This window comes from Leptodactylus fuscus, chromosome 5 (genome assembly GCF_031893055.1).
Source record: "Leptodactylus fuscus isolate aLepFus1 chromosome 5, aLepFus1.hap2, whole genome shotgun sequence".
Classification (NCBI taxonomy): Eukaryota; Metazoa; Chordata; class Amphibia; order Anura; family Leptodactylidae; genus Leptodactylus; species Leptodactylus fuscus.
In genome coordinates this window covers 90,541,520-90,566,858 of record NC_134269.1, presented here as the reverse complement: position 1 = coordinate 90,566,858, position 25,339 = coordinate 90,541,520, and the positions used below count along the sequence as shown (strand labels likewise).

The 25,339-nt window shown below is 43.5% G+C and overlaps 1 protein-coding gene across 1 annotated transcript in view; it reads right to left on the bottom strand.

Moving 5' to 3' along the window:
- CSK (C-terminal Src kinase) overlaps nt 1-24,654 on the bottom strand; it is a 76,056-nt gene extending 51,402 nt beyond the window's left edge. Inside the window, exon 1 of the mRNA XM_075273713.1 lies at nt 24,159-24,654. The gene's annotated coding sequence lies outside the window, so the exon portion shown is untranslated. The remainder of the gene's footprint in view (nt 1-24,158) is intronic.
- Nucleotides 24,655-25,339: the final 685 nt, after the last annotated feature.

Genomic DNA, 25,339 nt, shown 5'->3' with positions numbered 1-25,339 from the left:
TCTATATAAGGAAGTTCCCTGTGCCCATCGCCACACATTGGCGCATACAAAAAAAAAGAATAGGATTTTGGCTTGCCTCATGATTTTCCCATGTCCAACAAGTTTAAAGACCATACCATTTTCCAAAGGAAGAAAAGCAGACTATTTACTTTAAGAGTAGTCCAATGTAAATGGATATCAGCCTCCTATAACAAACTATGATAACTCAATGTGGCAAAGGAAGATCCTAAAATAATAGCCAGGACAACTATGATGACACTACGGATTATGTTAGACAGTACTGTCAATATGCACTGCCTCTATAGCTGGGAAACATTTCTGAATTACACATTTACAATCACTTTAGAATAGGAAATACGCCAGAAATGTTATCACTACTTTATCTTACCCCCAGACGTTTATTTGCAAATAAATTACAACATTCTAAACTTTGCACTAGTGGAACTTCAATGCTGGAAAACAGAAAACATAAGGCATTTTCCAGGACGTTAATACCAAGTGATCCTCCTTAGGATAGATCATCAACATTAGATCATTAGGGTCTGACTCGTGGCACTTCTGCCAGCTAACCGAAGGGGCTGTACCAAGTGAATGGAACTAAGGCACCATTCGCATCTGCATTCGGGCAGTCCACGTGGGAACTGCCTCCAATGGAAACCTATACGCATTGAGAAATGGTTACCTAAGGAAACCACATGGATCCCACAGACTATAACAGGCAGAGAGAAATGTTCTGCGTGCATCTTTCCGCATGTTTCGTGTGGAAAACGAGCGTAAACCACATGGACCTCACTGTAGTCTATGGGGCCTGCGGGTTTCCCAGGTAACCACTTTTTAATGCGTATAGGTTTCTGAACGCAGATGTGAATGGGACCTAAGTTGCAATATCAGGCACATCTGCCGAACAATATACAGCGCTGTTCTGGGTAAACACTAAACAGTATACAGCACTAGTCCCGAAAACTTGGTCCCTTCAATAAGCTAATAAATGCATGCCGAGAAGCCCAATTTTTTAAAGAAATTCATAAACAGAACCCCTTGTTCAAAGAAGCCTAATAAGGCACATGGACCGGTGTTCTTGCCACAGCACTGCAAAAAATGGAATCTATAAATTTTTACTATAATCCAAAGGTCTAATGTTAGCTGTTGGGGGTCATTTTGTACCTATAGGCTTTGGGATTGTACACAAGAAATAATTTGGGGAGGAATTTGGGGCTCTCTTCTGCCTCAGATTCCTCTCCAAATTTCTGCCCTGCAGAACTCGCAGGGAAAGCCGGGTTTTTTTTGTTTTGTTTTTAAACAATGGGAATCTATGGCACAACCGTATAGGCATGGTGTTTTATAGATCTTGGGCACATGTAAAACCAACAAACCACTGTAATGGCTCCATAGTTAAAAATATGTCAGAACTAAATGTGATTTCTATCTCAGTATTCCCCTGCATCTTCCTAATGCATACAAAGGACTCTACCGCTAAGAGATATTACACAAAGGAGTAAAAATTACAGATTTCGAATATGTATCTTTTCCCCTATCCAGCCACTACAGCAGGGTTGAAACATAATGACAAATTTCCTTTGAACATTCAGTGTACACACAGCCATAGCGTAAACAACTCAAATAGTTAGGCACCGGTTGCAGATTTCTACACATGGGCTACCTACCGTATGTCTAAAGGGTGTCCAGCCCTTAATATTAGTAAAACCCCTAGCTAGAGAATTTTTGCTTTCACAGAAATAATGTGCAAATATTTGAAAACATTGGCAGAATCCATATACCTAAATACTTCACCCACTAGTGGTATGAAATGCCCATTATGTGTAGGAAGTCACAACAATTAGATGCCTTGTGTGCCAACGCTACAACAGAAGGAGGCCACTCATGTGACATGAAGGATGTTTTAACCCTCTCTCTCACTGCAAGTGTAAGAGAAAACTCAAATTAGAAATGAAAAAGGATTTTTGACAATTCAAACTTCCCCGAACCAAAGTTCTGACCTAATATGTCAATATGTAGCTTCAGACTTCATTGGTTGGCCTTGTTTTTGCAGCACTAAGCCACCACTACGTGCGGTCTGCTCCTGTGTAGCTACAAAAATGGAATCAGATTTCACAGCACCATGATCCATGGGTTCTTTTTGAGGACTGTTCTCATCCCCAACCTCCATTACAGAAAGTCACGATTAGTACACTATAGTCTAAACTGTCCTAGAACCATCTTTCTATGTAAAGACGGACAAAGTATTGCATTAGGAGTTACTCTAGCACCTGATTTATAAAGAGTTGCGTCTCATCTCATCATATATTAGGGGTGCAGGGATTGACAATAGCAAAGTATATACGCCATTCTTAAATCCTCCCATTGTGTTTAAGGGCAGCTCCACTCTCAATTCTTAGGTGCCATGGCAAATGGAAGAACGTCACACAGCAACAGACACTATCCATATCCAAAGACTCCAAAAGGGAGTAACACTAGGGCAATGATGATGACCAAGTGTTTAACTGCAGAGTATGCAATGTGACATGTCAGAATGAATGCCAGTCAGAGCCATAAGGGCTCATGTCATCTAACCTTGGAATACTTGTACTGTGCAGGTGGCAGCCTGTGGCCACACTGACCATTTCCATTTAGCATACACAAGATTCCAAGTCCATTGATCTGCCATACCAGAAGCACGTCTGTTTGACGGAACGATTCTCTTTAAAGATGGGTCTAGACAGAATGTAAGGACAGGCCACTCCCTGCGTTGTAGTCATTAGATTTTGCTGCACTGTATGAGAGCTTGTATAATCTGGTTTTGACAGCAGCTGACAGACCCATCAGAGCACATTCCCAACATTATTACATTTACCATTCTGCACTGTATATAGCACACAGGCACTGAAATGTATGTAAACCCTAACTGACATCACTGCTAGAAAAAGAAACTAAGTGTCACATTAAAATACTTTATTTCTTTAAAATTGTGGATCCATTATCTTCCCAGCTATGGCCATTTACCAACAATTAAATTACACCCATTAAAGGGGTTGTCCGGGATGAAATTTTATTCAACAATTAGGCCAGGAAGGTGAAAAATAAAAATAAAAGAAAACCATACTCACTTGTCCTTGATACTTCAGTGCCTCCCCGCAAGGTCCAGTCCTGCAGTTCCTTTGTTGTCTTCAGGCGGAAGAACCCTCCGCAACGGCAAGGAAGGCACCAGACCGCCCCGGTATGAGACCAAGCATCGGGTACAGGCAAGTATCTTTATTGTTTGGTTTTTTTCACCTCCTAATTACAAAATATTGTTTATCCTGGACAACCTCTTATATCTATATTGTTCCACAAATGCCAATCTCTAAAGTTACAGAGTAGGATGTTTCACTCACTTTACAGATTCCGGCACAGTTGGAAATTTTTCTATAGTCCCTACCATGCCTGAGCAATCAGTGCTGTTAGTTTGAGTACCCAATATTCCAATTAGGTTTACTATAGTCAGGTGGGCAGTCCTGGACTGAAGCAGACAGCCCATCTGCCGATAGAGAGTTTGATTGGCATATTGGGTGTTGAAACTAACTGCGGCTATTGCTTTGGAGCAATGCGGGCTAGAGAAAGATTCCAACTGCGCCAAAATCAGTGAAGTGGTGCGTATTATAGAATGCAAAGTATTGAAGTGGTGGAGATAGTGAAAGATCCTCTTTAAGGCCCTTTTCCATGGTAAAGATTAAGGCCAACCATCGGGAACATGCATTCCTAGAACAGTTGTTCCTGATAAATGCCCCATCAAAGCATTTTTTTGATACAATTTTAAAAAAACCATCAGAAACACATTTATATAAAAAGTATGTAAAACACATGCACTTTGCTTTTTTAATCAATATTAATCATATATGTAATTTATATGTTTTTCAATATACGTTTTTAACGTATTCTTTAGCACAAGCAAAACGTGTAACAGCAGACCTAGCTGTGCAGCCGATCCGCCGACCATGGAACAAATGCTCCTTGGTCAGTAGATTGCATCAGTATGAAACATGCGGATTATCAGCAGCATATCGCCCTGTGTAAACCGTGATGTGCTGCCAACAAGCTGTATAGCTCAGGGAGCAACAATCACATATTTCCTGGCCCAATCACAGCCCCTGTGACCTCAACTTATTCACACATCTGCATCTTGTGGAGTGTGGCGTCCATATTTGCCTACAGACAGCACACGACACAACCCATGTTCCTGCGCTGTCCATGGCTGACCCATTTTACCTTCACGAAAAACAGATCAACTTTTTTTCCCTACAATATATGTATGGTACATCGAAATAAAAGGACCTGGACGCCATCCATATAAAATGTGGACAGCATTAGTACGTGAAATGGGGATGTGTGAGTAAACTCTTTACATTTCAGAATTATCACGCCAAATACTGCAGTAACTTGTATGTTAAAGGGTTATGCCACAAAAACCATTTTCACCATTGTTTTGCAGGTTTTATTTCCAATATTCACTGTGCAGTAAAAACATTACCATTCTAATAAATTTCCTTTGTATCACTATATTGTGGCAGCCATAACATTGTTATATTTCTGTGGCCAGCATGGTGCAAGTCCGTATGCACATGGCCACCATTTATGTACGTATGTTGTCCAGCGTACACACAGAGGATGACAAATAAAGGAAATGTAGTATAAAAATAAAATAAAAAAAAGGCTGATCTGTGAAGAATGGATCAACCAGAAACAGCCCATGACCTGCAAATTAGCATGAGGAATGCTGTCTGTCTGATTCACAAGTCCGCAAAGTGCCCGAGGTCCATAGAGAGGATAAATATTTTATTCCATTCCACCTGCAAATCATTTTTTTCCCTCTTTTTTGCAGTATCATGTATAGACAATTATATGGTACAATTCCAGAAAAAAGTTCTTGCAATACAACCATGTATACAGGAAATTGACAAAAAAAACAAAAAAAAAAACACATTGTTGCTCTTGGAAGATATTGAGGGAAAAAAGAGAAAACTATGAAAAAAAAGTAAAAGTCTAAATTAGTGGTACACGCCTTGTAATCCCTCGCTCATCCAGTTCGGAGTCCCCTGCTACTTTACATCCTGGCCCTGCCTTATAGACCATCACTGCCTCAGTCAGTGGCTGGCCGAGTGGCATTTCCTGTGTGTGTGAACAACAACCACAAACTAGACGCCAGAGGGGATTGGAGAGGCTTCTTTTATTTTTGAAACACATTCTGAGTAATTTATAAAAGCCCTTTCACAACAAAGGTCGCACCAGAGTCCCAGTTACGTTACAGTTTGCACCATACTTTTACGCAGAAAGCATTCTTCTGACATGCACCGCACCCAGTTGCCTTGGTTAGAATACTAGCCTTCGGTCACACAATAGAGTTATGGCACTGAGCATGGTCATCTCAAGCTGCTCAGCTGTAGAAACACAATCCTTCAGTCTTCAAAACATTACGTGTTGTAAACATTTGGAAAGAATAAAATGTTGCCTTGAAATAAAAAATAAAATAAAAAAATATAGGCAAAAAGAACGTAAGTTACAAGAGGGAAGCTATGCTTCTCCTTAACCAAAGCCGCTGCCTGCCGCACAAATCACAACTCTCCATAAACAGCCAATAGTACAATGCCGAATAGATTCCAGGAGTGTGAATATACAATACATGACGCTTCTGGAGAAATCATGTAAAGACATGAAGTCACAGTGACTGCATCTCTGAGGTAATTTACGTCTAAAAAGTCTTCATATAGAATCTTATAACCTAGTAGTCATAAAAGTAAAAGAGAAGATTATGTACAAGCCCTAAGGAGGTGAGGTGCAAGCTGGTCTGGTCTAACTGCATTCCCCCATGACTGCTCTCAAGCCTACTTTCACCCAACCTTCAGATACTCCTATATATTACACACATATGTACCGGTATATATGACTATATATATTGACTGATATCATAACCAATACTTCCTGTCAAGAACATTTTCTACTAACGGTCGCTCACAAACTTGTGCTGTATTGTATACACTGCACAAAGAGACTAATCTAGGGCATATCACAGTCTAGTTGTTCCTTCTACCCCAAGACTACTAGCACTGCAAAGACGGCAGACATTAGCTCATGACACAGTTGAGGAGAGTGGTGTTCTGGCCCTCCTAGACTGGAGCCATATAGCGGTCCCTCCTTTTTACCCCTTGACTGGGCTTTAGACTACTTTAAAGGGGCTCTATCAGCAAAATTTTGCTGTATAAGCCCCACATATGTGTGAATAGCCTTTAAAAAGGCTATTCAGGCACCGCTAATCTTATTTTAAACCCCTGTCCTGTTTTAAAATAAAACTATAAAAACATATATGTAAATCATACCTGAACGTCCACAGTGGGCGGTCGTGCACGATACGAAGTCATCTTCTGGCACGCCTACCTCTTCTTTCTTCTTGCAGCGACGCCCTCTCGTCCTGGCTCTTTCACGCCTTCAGCGTCCTCTTCCTCTGGCGTGATGGCTTCAAATCCCGCGCCTGTGTAGTAGTGCTTCCCTCCGGAGCGCTACTGCGCAGGCTTCGGCGCCATTTTTAGCAATGGCAGTTCGCGAACGTACTGCACATGCACAGTACGCTCGTGAAGTTGTAAGGGGAACTGAGCATCCCGAGCGCCGACGCTGAAGGCGTGGAAGAGCCAGGACCAGAGGGCGTCGCTTTGAGAAGAAAGAAGAGGTAGGCGTGCCAGAAGATGACGTCGGATCGTGCACGACCGCCCACTGTGGACGTTCAGGTATGATTTACATATATGTTTTTATAGTTTTATTTTAAAACAGGACGGGGGTTTAAAATAAGATTAGTGGTGCCTGAATAGCCTTTTTAAAGGCTATTCACGCATATGTGGGGCTCATACAGCAAAATTTTGCTGATAGATCCCTTTTAACGCTAAGCAAAACTCATTTAGTAGCAGATTTTGCAGGGGGTTTTTTTCAGACAAAGCCAGGAGTGAATTTAGCAGGAGGGTATTATGTATGATCGAGTTTTATTGAAGGTTTTGTAAATAAAAAACAAACAAGGAAATCTGCAAATGGGGCATGCAGGCCCGAATCGACATCAGCAGACAAGGGGGACACCCCCGACTGATAAGGCACAGTATAATACAAAGAACAATCATTGCTAGAGCAAAATATAGACAAAATACAAACTGACCACATGAGCAGCAAAAGAAAGCATTCAAAGGGAACAAGCAGAGGGGACAAGGCCCCGAAAGGGTAAGACATGCAAACAGAATGACAGAGCCAAAAACTCAGAGCGTGGTTTGTCAATTGTGACCTGCAGTGTTCCAGGTTTTTTTTGTTTTTTTTTTTAAAGGCCCATGTAGTGAGCTGTAAAAAAAAAAAAAAAAAAAAAACGCTGTGGGAAAAACCGCAGTGGCAATGCATTGCCATTTTTCCCAAAGCACTTTTCACAGAAAGGAAACCTCTGCAGACTTTCTGCTTCCATTATATCTATCACCAGGAAAGTCTACGGCACCACACAGGTAGGCACACACAGAGAGCGGCACCACACAAGTTGGCACAGAGTAGCATATTGCATCTATCTTTGCAGAATACTGCATAGGCACACCATTAGACAGGTCTAGGATCATAAATTTGAGAATGCCGAGAAGAAAGGCATATAGCACCGACTTAGAAGATTAGGTAGGTAAAAAGTTTACTGGATAACACAGCTGAAGGGGTGTGAAGGTATGTCACTTACAGTAAATTGAAACAGTTGAGACCATATAGGCAGTCAATAGCAATGAGCTGAACAGTGTCATATTTCCATTATTAGTCACAGTGCATAAACTAAATCTGCCAGGCTTCTGGTTGAGAGAGCAGAACACAGCATGTCATTGTCACAGCTCGGTGAGTGAAAACATAGTTGTCTGTCTGTCCTGTGACACTGTCTGCTCAGCATCCTGTGCTTACAGCCAGTTATTACACAGAAGATTCAGAAGCTCATAACCAGGACTATTTCTACTCGGAATGATAAGATTATCAACAGGGGTTCCCAAATTCCACTTCCATTGAGACCCTTCAACTTGTTGAAGGTTACTGAAGAACCCAAAGTGAAAAGTGTATTATGCTCCTATGGCGTTTTTAGGGTGCAAAAGTGTCATGATTTTGCTGCTTTGCACTGCAGTTTCACTTTTCCAATAAGCGGACAAGGCACTGCTATTACCTTGACACATTTATAATACTTATACCAAAAAACTTACATAAGTAACACCTGAAATCTAAATCTGTGTAGCATGGTGGCACAGTGGTTAGCACTGTAGCGCTGGTGTCCTAGGCTCATATAGCGCCAAAGGAATTTGTATGTTCTTCCAGTGTTTGCATTAATTTACTCCAGTTTCTTCCCATACTCCAAAGACCTACTGATAGGAAAATGTAGATTGTGAGCCCTATATGGGACAGTGATTGACATTGTCTGTAAAGTGCTGCGGAATATGATGGCGCTATATATGTAAATAAAGCATTTAAAGCTTTAAGTCCATGATGCACTACAAATAAGAGGATTATGCCTCATATTTTTGGTGCATTCTATGTCAGCGGGACAAAGATGGAAGAGGACCTTTCACTGCCTTCTTCAAGTTCACCTTTTTGCATCATTTTAATGGTGCTTCATTACTCCACTGTTTCTGTAGCAGTAAGTGATGGTGCCTGATATGCTATTTAGGCTCTGTACTGTCAGGAGGGCGGTGTCAGGCAGGAGCAGACAAGGGGTGCTATTCTGATATTGGCTGCCACTGATAGGAGCTCTGAAATACACCCCATGCCTGACACCACCCTTCTGACATTACAGAGTCTAAGTAGAATATCAGGCATTGAAAATAACAGCATTATCTGCTTGAAATCAGTGAGAGCTAAAGAAAAAATACCAAAAATACCACTGGAACCAGTGAAGGAGCGCCTATGGGTGGAGATGGTGAAAGGTCTCTAAGGCCACATACCAGTCTTAACAATTGTTCTCCAATGTGTGCCAGCATTAGTTTTCTGTAAAGCATTTCCAAATAAGAGAACATTATTGGGTGCCCAATTTGTGGGTATCTGCAGCCGTCTGACAGAGAGACCTGAACAGTTCCTTCTGAGGGGAGAGTGCAAGATCTGATCAGCTTAAAGTAGCACTCTGGTATACCAAGTATATACTTCATGCATAGTTAATACACACCCATTTTTTGCTAAAGCCCCATGTTGCAGAAAAGCAGCTTTTTTGTTGTAGATTTTGCTGCGGTTTTCTGAGCCAAAGTAAAGAGTGGCTTGAAAGGAATAGGAAAAAAAAATAAAGGAAGTTCTTATACTTTCCCCTTTTGCTCCATCTACTGAAGGTTTTGGCACAAAAGAAAAAAAAAAAAAGGAAAATCTGCAAGCCCCCCCCCCCCCTCAAAACAAACAAACAAAAAAAAACAACAGCTTTTCAGTCTAGTGGGGCTTTAGACCTTAATGTTTCTGGTTCATCTTATCTGATTCACAGGCCCATTCTCATTTCTGTACGAAAGCCACTGCCTTCTCATTCAATGCAGCACATCCTTCTTAGGGCAAGTTCAAACAGGGTTTTTTGAACCAGAATCAGGTAGCCGTGACTGAATGCTGATGCACTGCATCGGCATCCAGTCGCGCACTCCGCTCCGGATTAGGCCCAATGAATGGGCCTAGTCGGGAGGAGGGAGTGTCTCAGGCCAAATTGCGAGGTGAATCGGCCTGAAGAACGAGCATCTCTCTTCTTTTTCCGGTAGCCGGAACAAACGGCTCCCGGAAACAAGACCTGACTGGCTCCTATTGATTTCAATGGGAGCCATCTTTTTGGTCAGGATTTTGAGGCAGATATGGCCTCAAAATCCTGATCAAAAAACCCTGTGTGAACTTACCCTAAGAGTGGGGAAGAGAGTCTCATACTATTAAAACTGCTTGAGGGGGGCCAGCTCAGTGGTTAGCACTGCAGCTTTGCAGCGCTGGAGTCCTGGGTTCAAATCCCTTCCAAGGGCAAAAAACCATCTGCAAGGAGTTTGCATGTTCTCCCCGTGTTTGCGTGGATTTCCATCCCATACTCCAAACACATACTGATAGGGAAAAATGTACTTTGTGAGCCCTATCAAACACTGTGAAACATCTCATAAATTTGGTGCAAATTTTGCCAACGCATACTCCAGAAAAACAAACTATAAAAATTCCCCAGTGATAAGTTCCCCCATAGTGTGTTCTGTGCACTATAGTATCTGACACAGTAAAACATCAAAGCCAGGCAAGGCACTTAATGTGAAAATGTTTTCAGACTAAATAAGACAGCACCTCACTTACAAAAAATACACCAATGCAAACGTCTCAGGAAGAAAAGGAGAGCCTTTCATATCAAAAGCACCCAGAAAAACCAGAGCTCAGTTATTTTATTAGCTGTACTACAAAACTGAAACATCCAATATGATTACTTGCCTCAAAATGTCAAAAGGCTATTGGCCGAAAACAGTTTAGAGAAGTCTAGGCGGGCCTCTAACTGTACGGGTATACAGGATGTGTCTTCTGGTATTTCACACCACTGCAATGGTAGCAGTGGAAGAGGAAGTAGGGGCTGGATGGTGAGAACCTTGAGATGCAAATTATAGAAAAAAAGAGGAACTGCTTCTGTCAGTACAAAGTTTTTTTTGCATACCACGAAAATGAATTTCTATAAATAACACCCCAAAGATGAACACATAAATCAGAATATGAAATGCTTATGATGCCAAAACTAGGCTAGAGAGAAAAAAAAAAGGGGGGGGGGTTGGAGGGGATGACTGACTATAGGATGTGTAGATACTTGGATAGGCACAACCCTAAGGCCGGTTGCAGACGACCTTGTGCTGTCGACTAGCCGTAAATTAAAGGTATGGGCGACACATGGCGAGCACTGGCTGTGCTTTTGTAGCCCCTTTCATTAAATGAATAGGAGCCACTAAAGCAAGGGCCACAAAATAGGACCTGTTCTAAATTTTCTGGCCCCGACTATCAGGCCACACACGTGACCGAGTAATTATGGACCCATAGAAAAGAATGGGTCAGTGAAATACACGGCTAGCACACTGAACATGGCCACGGTCTTCTGCAAGGGGCCTTAGGCCTTAAGAGTGGTTGAAAAGGAAATGGGAAATATAAAAGGAAGCTCTTATATTTTTTCCTTCCGTTAAATCCACTCTTGGCTTTGACTCAAAAAACTGAAGCAAAATCTGCAAAGGGGCCTTAGCTGAAATGAATGAAATATCTGAATTCTGTTGAGCTGATGCTTGGTGTAACCACTAGAAAACCACAGATGTGGAGCTGAGAACCAAGTATATTCCACAGTAGAGAAACACCCGCCCTCCGGACAAACCAGAATTCGGACAGTATAGTAAATTGCTAACACAATGTGGGTCTGAATTTTTTTTCCGTTATCCAAAGCCACATCAAAAGTTCATGCATTTTTTTCAATGCAATTTTAATATGGTTTTAACTGCACCAAATCTGGCAATCTGAATGAAACCTTAAAGGGTTATGCCCATCTTGACAAATCTCCACAGAGACAGCAATAACTTTCTATGTCCTGACCCAGGGACGCTAGGCAGTACTCAAACACTGACAATGCACTAGGGGTCCATTGCCTCTGATGCTCTGCCCATCCATGGTGGTTGATGAGCACTCAATGTTACAGATAAATTGGAGACTTTAACTACAGCATCATGAAGCCATTGCCTACCATCAGTGTGGGTGAGGCTGTAAATGTAGAGGTGGATAAGACCTCTGCACCCTAAAGCCTTATTAATTTTTTCATGTTTCACTGACATGTGCGCTCTATGTTCTCCAAGGACAACACGATCTTATTGAGTATATGGTCATGTTGTGTCTGTAGGTGACCCTTCCTTCATATCTGTGAAAAGCAGATCAATAATATTTTTTAAACAAACTGCCATACCTTAAAAAACCCACAGACAACACACAGATGACACCTTAGGTTCCATAGAAGTGTGTAATATCAGTACAAGCTAAAGAGAGAACTGAAAATAACTCTGAACACTACCAAACAGGGAACTACATGGTAATGCTAAATGGTGGAACCATTTTGTATAACAGTATATTTAACAACCCCTTCCCAAATCACTATGAGGGCTTATTCCAGGGCTGTGCGATTATGACCTAAATGAAAATCACGATTACTTATCAGAATAAATATTAGAATACGCCTCTTTTTACATGCCACGTTCCCAACTTATGTGCCACTGAATTTTTATCATCTATTCACTTCGCTTACTTGTATGATGGCAATCTATTATGCCACAGATATTGTCACTGTTCCATAAAATCTGAAGTCCCTATCTGTAGGTCTTTGGAGTGCGGAAGGAAACCAAATAATGTTATATTTGTCTGGGCACAAAGACCCACCCATTTTAGTATTCAGATGAATGTATATTACTAATAATACTAAACTTACTCCTTAGTATCTGCAATATGTGAACAAGGACTACTAAATGTGTACTTTAGCAATGTAATTTCTCAGTAATGCAGAAATCATAAGAGTATGTGAAAAAGCAGCAACACGTCAACAATCTGCCTTCTTAGGGGGCGTTCACACCACCACTGGTGTCCAACAGCAGTGTCCGTAGCTATTGTTCGTTCAAGATTTTAGCAACAGACACTGACTGACTGTGTCCGTTACAATTTCCATTCATTTCAAAGGGATTTTATCTTTTGTCCTTTAGTGTCTGTTTACAACCATGTCCGTTTTTCTTTTTTTAAAAGAAATCCTACATGCAGGAGTTTTCTGTCCGTTTGAAAAAAATGGACAGCAAGTGTCCGTTTTTTGTTTTTTTTGGGGGCGGGGATAACATTGAGTTCTATGGCCATCAGTTACTGTCCGTTTGTGTTCGTTATGATAGGTGTCTCGTTTTTTTGTTTGTTTATTTTTAAATGGACACCTTCTGTGCAGGCACCAACGGTAGTGTGAAACCTACCTTGGGGTCTCCATACTACAAACCTGATCAACTGTGCAAGCAATAGTCTGAAATTTCAGGTGGAGCCCAAATCCTTGTAAACATAGTAAATCACGGCTGCAGAATGAGGTAGTAGGCATTTCTTTTTTAAGTAGGTATACAGATCTTCACGTTAGCAACAGAAAGTTCCCTAGCCACAGTTTCTGTATTAAAGGTGTTGTCCAGGATAACAACTTTTTTTTCGTACATTAGTCCAGGTATGGTAAAAAACAAAACAAAAAGAAGAAACATACTCTCCTGTCCCCTGCATTCCAGAGTCTCCCTGCACCGTCTGGTCCTGCTGCTCCAGAGTTTTCTTCCAGCTGAAGTCCCTGCTGCACGTGACCATTGAGGCCCATCAGTGGCCTAAGGGATGGACACAGGACTTCACTACCTGACTGTTCTCAGCAGTGATGTGTGGCGGGGTCTTCAGCTGTAAGAAAACACTGCAAAGCACCAAGAACAGGTGAGCAGGTTTTGGTTTTTTTTCTCCTTGGTCCTTGTGCCAATCCAGTGTCATATCTGCTGCAGAAATGTACTGTAAGAGATGTGTAAACCTACACTTACACTGCATACACATGATATTTTTATTTTTTTCAATTTTTATTAAATTTCTGTAATATAGAAATATAAACAATACATACAAAGTGACACTGCAATGCAGAAGTGATTGTATAGATGTGAACACATGAGAATTAGAGATGAGCGAGTAGTATTCGAAAGAATACCTCCCCGCCATAGGTATTCGTGTAAGCGGCCGAACACCAAGGTGTTAAACGCATCGAATATTTGATGCTCTTAACCCCTTGGTGTTCAGTCACTTACACGCATACCTATGGCGGGGAGATATTCAATCGAATACTACTCACTCATCTCTAATGAGAATCTATAGTGCAGTATATAGACTCGAGTGCTCCACTGTGCTATAAACGAGATGGAAGTATATAAATATGGGAACACTCCAGGCGTACATAGTGCATAGGGAAGCAACAGTAAACATCATGGAAGGAACCCTCTAGAATAGACTGCAAGCCATGAAGCCAGTCTTCAGTCAATAGACATCTGGAGACTAATTTTATTGGCAGAGATAAATATGGCCATGATGGCTCCTATCTCTGGGGTCGGGCTCTGTCATGTGGTTGGAGATCGCAGTGTAACGCTGCTTTTATCAATGCTAGTGGAAGTGACTGTGGCTCCGTTATGACAAGCAAGTGAACATCTGCAAACCTGCTAGCATACGCAATTTTGTTATGCCAGTGGTTGAAACTAATGGTCGAGTCCAAAACAGATATTAATTTCTGTGACAACATGTACTGCTATAAAGTGTGGACGTTAGGTATAGTGTTCCTCAGAGTATCACATAGAGACAGTCTGCAGTCTCCAAGGCACTGCTGTTCTCACCAAGTTGGCCTACTTTCGAGGGCTGCACACCTCACACATTGCTCTGCATGTACCTTTTGTTTGTCACATTCCTTCGACCTGTCATCCGGCGGCCCACCTACATGTGACACTTCAGTTTACGCTATTGTAAAGTTACTACAGTCAGTGTGCAGCATGCCTGGGTGTGATTTCCTACATCCGATGCCATTACAGCACAAGAAAAGCTTTTCACACAGCTGCTGCCCGGTACAAGCCTACGATCTCAGGGTGACAACACAATAAAATTATCATTAATACAGATAAGTAACCACTGGGCTAAATATCACCAGTATTACACCCACGTACCTGCAACAGTGAATATGCAGACACAGAAATACTGTGATCGATCACGTCTGTCATATTATACACGGCTATGCGTTATTCATTTTCCTACTGCGGCTATTTATGGGGGATGGGAAATATTAAGCCTGTTAATCCCATTAGTTTGTTCCTGTTTGTAGTTCAAGTTCTGCCCAGTACACAAAACAAGGCCATTTCTTTACTTCCTCTTACAACCCCTTCCGTCCTTTACAATTGTTCATTCATTTATTCCTCTGCCAAGGCAAAGCATGATGAAAATTATAATGTATGGATTGGGAGGGAATATTGGTGCACCACGGCATCGTGTCTGGAAGCGATTACCCTAAAAACACTTACATTTTCACACAATCCCAAAGGCTACATTCACACGACCAAGATGCAAAACTGCTGTGAAACACGTCCATATTTCACGGCTGTCTTGTACCCAAGGGAAGCCAGTTTTCACAGATCCCCCCAAATATTGCAGTGTATGGAGAGGTCCATGGAGACTGAAAAAAAACAGAAGATGATCTATATTTTGACATATTACAACTGACTTTCAAAATAATAATCATGTGACTAGCTCCCCATACACCGACATTGAATTTAATGCTGCCGCACAGCCATTGTTCACTGTTGTGTGAATATGGCGCAGTATAGGACGCATTCACATACACCTGTTTTCGAACATCAAAAAGCTGAATTAGATTATTTTTTTCTGACCATTGAGTGCCTTTTAGTGAAAGAGCCAACTGATAGCAGATATGTTATAAGGACAAAACCTCTGTATTTTACAGTACCAGCAAAATGAATGAGATTTTTGTTAATGTCATTTCACACACTGAGAAAAAACAGAGTTGCCTTTATTGTTCGGTTATATGGTTCTTGTTCCTGCTAAATGACAGGACTCCATCAATTGTACAAACTATCTTTTGACACTTGGTATTGTCAACGGTCAACCCCCCCCCCCCCCCCGCAAGGCATAAAATCGCATGGCGCAGCTTTAATGGCCTACTGTACGTGGTGCAGGATCTGCAACAATTATGCACTAAAATCTACAATTTAATACTTTTCACAGGATTTGGGAAAAGCCTGCGTACCCAACTTGAGCCCGGATGGTGGCACAAGGAGCTCCTACATAGCCTTATCTTTGTGCCTCTGCAAAGTGTAAATACAATAGAAAAAAAAAATTGTTTCCTTGAAATACTGCAGATGGTGGATGGGATTTAATTGGAAAATGCAGAGTGTTTTTTCCCCCACAATTCACATTCTGGTTGCACACACAGACCTGAATTCTAACAAGGATCATATATGTCTGCGTGACCTGAGATTTATGGCTTCTTTTCTTGGTGCATTTTTTTTTCCTTTAGAAATTACTTGGCCATGCACTTCAATCCAATGCTCCTGTGCAGTTAACTGCTTAGGGTGAAGGGGTTTACTATGGGCTTGGCCATAGTGTGTGGGGAGGAGATAGGGGAAACTAAATTGTGAGCCCCAGTAGACTGATGTGAGTGATAACATCCGTACAGCGCTGCTTACTATGATGGTGCTATATAAGCAAGAAAAGGCAACGCAACAAATAGGAGGGGGTAAAATAGTCACATAGTAACAGGTTGGAATATAAAAAGATTTACTGTGAGTAGTCTGAAGTAAAAATAACCCAACAATAATGACAGCCTTTCTGGTTTCTACCAAGCTGGGCAGCTGGAATTTCAGAACTGCCCAGCTAGTGAGTGACAGCCACATCCCCGGGGAGTGCACACTGACAGCCACAAACCTTCCCCCTTTCTCAAGATAAAACACTGCCCTGCCATTGTGGTAATCGCAGCTGAAGGAGGATGCCCAAGGCAACACATAAATCTGCTATGGGATATACACACTAAATCTGTAATAAACTGTAATAAGTCATGGACGATACTTGTGTGGTTCCAGCAAAACCCATGGTGTGTCTATGGTAATGGCATAGTCTCACAGGTTTTGGATATTTTGTAAATGCTGTTAAAAACTAAAAGTTTTTTGGGAAATGTGCCTTTTTTATTTGAATAAAAAATGCATAAAACAGAGCAGCAGCAACACACTTAAAGGGATTCTACCACTAAATAGCTTTTTTTTTTTTTTTTTTTGCTTTAGACGTCGGAATAGCCTTTAGAAAGGCTATTCGTCTCTTACCTTTAGACGTGGTCTCCGCAGCGCTGTTCCTTAGAAATCCCGGTTTTTACCAGTATGCTAATGAGTTCTCTTGAGAACTCTCTCCAGCGACGCCTCCTTCTTCAGCTGCATCCTCCCTTTCTCTATCGTCTTCCTTCTGCGTCATCTCCGACGCCTGCGCAGTCAGCTCTGCCAGCGAGACACTAGTAGAGCTGACTGCGCATGCTGGCCGGCGGCCATATTTTCGAGGCCGCAATTGCGCACACGTGCAGTATGCTCCTCGAAGTCTTGCCGAACAGAGCGTACTGCGCATGCTCAGTAAGGTCTGTACAGACCCTTCAAAGCCTGGATGACTTCACTCGCGCGTCAGAGGTCTGTAAGACTTCGGCAAGACTTCGAGGAGCGTACTGCGTGTGCGAACAATTGCGGCCTTGAAAATATGGCGGCTGGCCGGCATGCGCAGTCGGCACTACTACTGTCTCGCTGGCAGAGCCGACTGCGCAGGCATCGGAGATGATGCAGAAGGAAGACGACAGCTAAGGGGAGGATGCAGCTGAAGAAGAAGGCGTTGCTGGAGAGAGAATTCTCAGGCAGCAGTGGAGACACTCCCGTCGCCGTTTGAGTGCTAGGGCCCGCCCCCGTTGCGGTGAGAGAACTCATTAGCATACTGGTAAAAGCCGGGATTTCTAAGGAACGGTGCCGCGGAGACCACGTCTAAAGGTAAGAGATGAATAGTCTTTCTAAAGGCTATTCCGGCATCTAAAGCAGAAAAAATAGCTATTTAGTGGTAGAATCCCTTTAAAAACTTCTGTATTTTCTATTGTGCAGCTGCTTTGTCTATGCATTTTAATGCCTTTTCATTTTAAAACTGCATTTCCAAAACGGACTGTGAAAACCCAGCCTAAGATCCACTTTACTGAACACGTACAAGCTACATGCACGTGGAGAAATACCATTGCCACAATGCTGTTTTCACTGCTACACCATGGTGTCCAGGTACAATGGCAACAATAAAGGCACCATACAGAGGCCCAGAATTGTTTGACAGTGTAAACCTAGACAGTCAGTCTGAATCTTTGCCAGATCACAGTGGCTGATAATAAATGTGGCATATTTTAACCCTATATTAACACAAATTCGTTTCAGCAGTGAAATTCTGTCTGTGCGTTGTCCAGATTTATCAGCCTGAACAGTATGCCGGGAGAAAGACTCCTAGCAGTAGTTACTTATGATGCCTTGCAGTGACATACTGTCCTGTACTGCTTATAGTACGGGGAATCCTAGAAGTATAGTTATCTATGAGTCCCACTCCCGGCATACTGTTCAGGATGGTAAAACCGGCACTCACAGCCCAAGTTTCACTGCTGAAACTAATATGTGTTAATACGGGGTTAAGAAAACCCAGTTGTGTGAATGAAGGGTCAGACTATCTAGCCTAAGTTTCCACCACCTTTTCATTGGTATACTTTGAGCTAAAATTTTTCTGACACAATTTTGACACATTTTTGGTGCATCAATGCTCATTTAAGCCATGCCATCTTAATCTAAGGATCCACACCCACATGCTGAGCAAGTCAAAAGATTTTAGCCCAAACTAAGACCACTAAAGACGAGCCAGGTTTACACTAGTGTCTAGTTGTTACCACAATAGTAAATCTAGGCAAGACAAGAAAAAAACTTGTCAGATACGATGGATGCTTTATACGTTATTGAGAATGGGCCATTCATTGATAAATTCATTTGATTTCCCCAACCACAAAAAACAGAGGGCTTAAAATGATCTCAGCTACTATTGCAGATAGAACTTCAGTTGTAGAGCTGTAAGTTGGACTCACAGAGTATCAGGTATTTAAAGGGGTTGTCCAGGAATTACAGATTTCTGCCATGAGGCCGGGAAAGGGGAAAATTAAGAAACAAAAGCCAAAACCCATACTCACCTGTCCTCAGTGTTCCAGTGATGCCTGAGGCCTTGTTCCAGCAGAAGTCCTGGCCGAGTGTGACCTCTGAGGCCAATCAGCGGTCATGTGCGGGATGACTTCCGAATGAACAAGCCCACAGGCACTACCAGACAGTGGTGGGGGACATTGGAGCACCAGGGACAGGCGAGTATGGGCTTTTTTTTTTTTTCCACCTTTCCCAGCCTCCTGGAAGAAATCGGTAATTCCTGGACAACCCCTTTAACACTTGAGAAGCAAACACATAGCAGCCTAGCTCAGTACTACAGGAAAGCAGAACTTACGTGACTTGCAGAGTTGTTCTGTGTGGTCATGTCCTGAGAAATTTGCTAACACCACATTCTGATGCGTCTTTAAACATAAGTGGATGTAAGGCCATTTTCAGACAGGTGTATTCAGTCCATGAAATATGAACAGTTTGTCAGCTGTACTTTCCAGACTGAACACTGTCCAAGCACCTGGTCTCACAGCATCATCGTCATCTACAATGCTATGAATCAATACCTCCCCGTGTGACTACTGTCCAGTCCTGAAAAGCATGATTACAGAATGGGACGTCGTCCCACAATGAGGCAGTGACTCGCAACATTATAGGCGACTATGATTACGTAAAATTGGGTCTCTATACATTGTCAGTCTGAAAACGAGCCTACATCTAATCCATATTTTGCAAACTGAATATGCCTGTCTGGAAATCTTTATAATATTATAAAGGTGAAAGTATGTGTGTTTGGATGTTTGTGTGTTTGGATGTTTGGATGTTTGTTCCTCAATCACGCCTAAAGAGGCAAACAAATTTACCTGAAATTTCACACATACATACCTTGGGTCCCAGATTGAACGATAGGCTACTTCGTATCCCCGTACTCCACCGGAATTCACGTCCGCCGACGGTGATTCTCAATTCAGCGTTCGCTCAAGGACCTGAGAGATGTCATCCCAGACACTTCAGCTGCAGGACCTGAGATGACGTCATCCCAGGCCCTTCATCCGCTCACCCCATTGGCTGGCGCTGCTCTGTGTGGGCGGAGCTATCGGGCGCACAGCAAACAAACCAACATGGCGTCGCTGTACGCTCCGTAACGGCTGTGCACCAGGGAGACATGCAGGGCTCGCCGCCAGATCACCCTATGCTGCCGCGGACAGGGACAGGCTCGCCTGCGCCGATGTCAAGAAAGCCTGCTGTCCCGCACCGCCTGCGGCTTACAGAGTCTGCAGGTCAGTTGGGTATCTAGCGCTCAGCCACACTATGTCTGCGTTCGCACACCATCATTCCACACCAGGGCACTACATGTCATGCCAGTGTAGTTAGGCTATTTTAGGGAGGGGGGCCTGCTAAACGGGGAGGGGGGGGGTTTGGGGGTACAAGGAGTGCCTCACAGGTGCAGGGCCATGGGGGGGGGACTGCATAAAAAAGGGGGGGGAAGGTTAATCTGGGGTGCCGCAGAACAGGGGGGGGTGTTGGGGGTACAAGGGGTGCCCCACAGGTGCGGGGTCATAGGAGGGGGGGACTGCATGAAAAAGGGGGGCAAGGTTAATCTGGAGTGCCGCCGGGGTCGCAGGTGTGGGGGGGGCGGAGTCACAGGGGAGGCAAGAGGGCCGAGGTCGCGCAGGAGGGGTGATGGAAAGGAGGCCCGGGGTTGCGGGGGGTGGTGGAAAGGGAGGAGGGGGGTTACAAAAGGGACACCATGGGGGAGCCACAGCCTGCGCTGAAGGTGGGTCGCGCAAACCAGGAACCCTGCCGCGGAGGAAGTCGTGGGTACTAGGGGGGGAAGAGGGCATGTTCCTAGGGGGCAAAGAGGCACGGGGTAGGTGGAAGGAGTAACCACAAGGGGAAGCGGGTATAGAGAAAAGGGGGTGGCGGCTGCCAGGAAGGAGAGGAGGTAAACACTTCCAGCGGGCCGCACGGGGTCGGTAACACGGGGACAGGGGAAAGGGGGAAAAAGGGGGCCCAGAGTAGGTAACACGGAAGAAGGGGGCATGGTGTTAGGGGGGGAAGGGGGCCTGTTCCTGGGGAACAAAGGGGCACGGGGTAGCTGGAAGAAGTAACCCCAAGGGGAAGCGGGTAGGGAGAAAGGGGGGTTGCGGGCACCAGGAAGGAGAGAAGGTAAACAGTTCCAGCGGGCCGCAAGGTTGGCCCCGAGGGTCCATGGACCCTCAGGTGTAGGAAGCGCCCGCTGCGGACACAAGACAAAGGAACAAGCCTGCGCTCCGCTCCAGGTGCGTCCCGCAGGGGGTCAGGGTTCCGCGGACGAAGTTGCGGGTAAAAGCTAGTAGTCTATATGTGGGGAAAGTGGTGGAGGAGGGGTGGATTTTTTAAGACTGTCATTTATTCCGCTTGTCTTATTTCTCCTGCTGGCACAAGATGTTGAGGAAGTATTAATAATTCTGGCGCATTATAGGTGGTCCCATGTTTTGGAGGCAGATAAGAGTCAACGTAGTACCAATTTACATTCTGCCAATTTACAGTAAAACTGTGTGCAGTAACCACTTTATAACCACAATGCGTGGGTTCATTAGAGCATCCTAAAGAAGCAGATTTTTAGCATACAAGGCATGAAAAAAATTTGCAACTTTCGCCACACTCCACTGTAGGCTGTTTGCTATTTTCTGCACTTTTCTAAAACGTCAGGCACAGTGGAGCAGGAATCAAGATGGGTAGGAGTGCCTCTACCCAGTAGATGTATAATAGCTTACACCAGAAAAAAATGGCACTCATTGTAGTTGAAATCTACAGTTACTGACTGGCATAGTTTTTAAATCTGGGGCACGGGACCCCCAGAGATTCTCCAGAATTAATAAGCCAGAGCCACAATTCTGGCACAGCAGAGACATGGATTAAGATTGGTGCATGAAACACCGCTTTAAATATATCAACCGCAATATACCATCCATTTTAAGTGGAAAAATGCTATATTGACAATAAACAATAACCCCACTCCATGCAACTATGGTCACTAAGAATAGCACTTGGGATCATTTGTGTAATATACCGTATTTTTCGGACTATAAGACGCACTGGACTATAAGACGCGAGGTTTTAGAGGAGGAAAATAGGGAAAAAAAATTTTGAAGCAAAAAATGGTAAAATATTAAATATATGGGAGTTGTAGTTTTGCAACAGCTGCAAGGCCACATTGACAGGTGACCCTGCAGCTGTACGGGGATGCATAGAGTGTTTTTTTTTTGTGGGGCCAGCTGTACTTTTTAGTTATACCATTTTGGGGAATATCTATTGCTTAGATCACCTTTTATTGAAAAAAAACCCGGTGGTTTATGATATATATATATATATATATATATATATATATAGTTTGTTTTTTTTCTAGGTACAGGAGGTGATTTAGAACTTTTATTTATATTTTTAAAGCTTTTTTTTTTTTTTTTTTTTTTTTTACTATTTTATTCCCCCCCCCGGGGGCTTGAACCTGCGGTCACTTGATTGCAAGTCCCATAGACGGCAATACAACTGTATTGCCGTCTATGGGACATTCTGTCTATTAGTATTACGGCTGGTCATAGAGACCAGCCGCAATACTAATACAGCAGTGACAGGCCTGGGAGCCTCATTAGGCTCCCGGCTGTCACCCGGACAGGTCGGCTTCTGCGATATCGCCGCGCAGGAGCCGGCCTGCAACTCTACAGGTACGGGGCCGGTGGGGACCGGCCCCGGGGGAGAAGGGGCCACGGATACTGACCCGGCATCCGCTGTACTAGAGAGGCGGATGCCGGGGAGGGATAGACGCCGGGGCCTGAGACATCGCTGCCCTGCCCTGAATGAAGCCAGCAGCGGCGGGGGGACGGAGGAGCAGAATAGCATCACTCCTCCCGCTGCTGCTGGCTTCATGCAGGGCAGAGGAGCGCAGCGATGTCTCAGGCCCCGGCGTCTATCCCTTTCCGGCTTCCGCCTCTCTAGTACAGCGGGTGCCAGGCGCCACATTCAGACTATAAGACGCACCCTTCTTTTCCCCCCAAATTTGGGGGGAAAAAAGTGCGTCTTATAGTCCGAAAAATACGGTACATTGGTAAACGTGGCCACATACATTGAGCTATAGCAGTCCAACCGTAAGCAACTGTTATTGGATAATGGTTTATTTGTAAGTGACTCAATATTAAGATTCTTCTCATTGAGATAGGCCCTTTAGAGAATGATTGAAGTCCAGCAATAGTTCATCATGGAAGTCTAGCCTGTATTAACACCAGAGGAAATTTAGAACTATATGGCAGCAAAAAAAAAAATATAATAATTATATATATATATCTATATACATCTATCTATCTATCTATATATATATACACATATCTATCTATCTATCTATATATACACACACACACATTATATATATATATCCAGGATAGGGACAAGAATGGACTTTGTCTGCCAGTATGTGAGTCACAGATCTCAGAGACATTCCAATTACTCTCATTATAAGTGTTTTTGGCAGGTTTATTACTTGTTTTATAAAACTGTTACAGGTTTTGTTCTGGTATACTTGAAGTCCTGAACTGAAGCCTGTAGAAAAATTGCCAGTGAAAAATACTACAAACTGCTGTGTGTGAATACTTACACAGATGAGAAAAAATATACGTGCAGCAATACACATACATATACCATATTTGTAATGCCGGGAATAACTTCCTACACTATAAATATTGTTAGAAATATTTTGCAATGTATGCCTCTTTAAAGATTAACCTAACAATAATGACATCTCAGCACTGCACAGCAAATACATTTATCAGTGACCATACAATACACTCAGGGTTTATTTACTATAGCGGTAGAGACTAAATAGACTAGAAACTGCTGTCAAATACACATCACAGCTACAAACTGGATCCTTTTCTATTTCTAAAGCAAATGAAGACATCATTAGAAAGTTCAGATGGGTACATTAAAGAAAGGATTTTGCTGTGTGATCCTTATATGACTGGTCAATGTGAGGACAGAGAACAAGGCTCGGGCCACCTTTGTGTCAGCGAACACCATAATGACTAGCTAAGATGGACAGGCGAATGCAAACACATGGGGAAGAATAACACCATTGTGTGGAAGAACACTAGATCAGAAGCAGTCCTATGTAATGTAACATGTCAACAATTCCAGCATGTTCCCTGAACAGAAACTTTACTAAAATCAATGGTTTATATATTAGCATAAGAGAATGCAGACTGTAGATCTTATTCTCCCACATTATATATATAGAAGATATCTCTATTTATACATATATAATATGTCACACACAGTAGATCTTATTCACACACAGCTATACAGATGCTATGCGCGCACACACATATATAAACATTAGATCTTGTCACATACAGATGGCAATTGTCATTCACATCCAAGTAGTCTTACCCGGAGGTACAGATGTCCAGGATCTCCCATTGAATTGGGGCGACGTGTAGAGAAGCAATGGGGGGCGAGGCAGGAACAGAGATCAGAGAGGGATGGAGAGAGGGTGCACACTAAGATGGGATCAGAGAGGAAGGGGTGGGCTGACACAAGGGAACCCTGCAACATGCAGAGGCTGAGGGATGCGGCCAGCAGAGGGACAATGCATGCAGAGCAGGGGGAAAGCACAGGAACCACTGGTCAAGATGTATGGCGCTACAATAACGGAGCTGTACAATGAGAACTGGGGAGGCAGAGGTTAATGGAAGGCAGGAGAGCGCGTGCGTGTCACAGGGCTGCAGGGAGCGTGTCCGGCCGATATCCTGATCTATGGAGCGGCTCGGAATAGAATCCGTTACAGGCTCGGAGATGCAGCCAGGCCTCCGCTCAGTTGTCTCTGCAGACGCGGCCCTGACAGAGGAAACGGTGCCAGATCCGACCACTGCACCGCGCCTGCGCGGCCAAAGCTGGGGCGCAGGGCGTGAACCGCTCCTCCTTACTCCGCCACATTGTGGATGGCAAAAGACATTCTCTCGTCTGGTTGGTGGTGTGACGTAATAAAAAGGCGACGCGGCTGTATAGCACAGGCTATGTGGTAGCAGTGTATGTTGGGCTGTGAGCTGGCCTGTGATGTACGCTGCGTGAGGTCTTACTGCTCCTGTCTATGGGGCTGTCCTCGGCTCTGCCATCCCTCAGCTATATACAGTTACAGTGAATAAGCATAGTACGTGACATATCCATGGACTTTCATTGCTAAAACTTATGCTGGGTTCACACTTGCGCTTGGTATCCGTCTGCTGTCAAACCATTTAAAAAAAGAAAATAGATTGGTCCAAAAAGGATTCCAAATGGTTACGGTGGATTCTGCCCGAGAAACTGGACAGGAGACGGAAACCCGGTAGTCAGTGTCCTCCCATGAGCATCTCCTGGTCTCTGCGGTGAAACTGTTTTTATTTTAACCGGACACAAAGTCCTGCATGTCCGTCTTTGTGTCTGTTGAAAAAAAAAAAAAAACGGTTTCGCTGCAAAGACCAGAAGACCAGGGCGCAAGGCTGTGAAGTCGGAGTCGTGGAGTCGAAGTTAGTTTTGGCTGGAGTAGGTAGAAATGTACCGACTCCAGCTTTAAAATAAAGTATTAATATTTC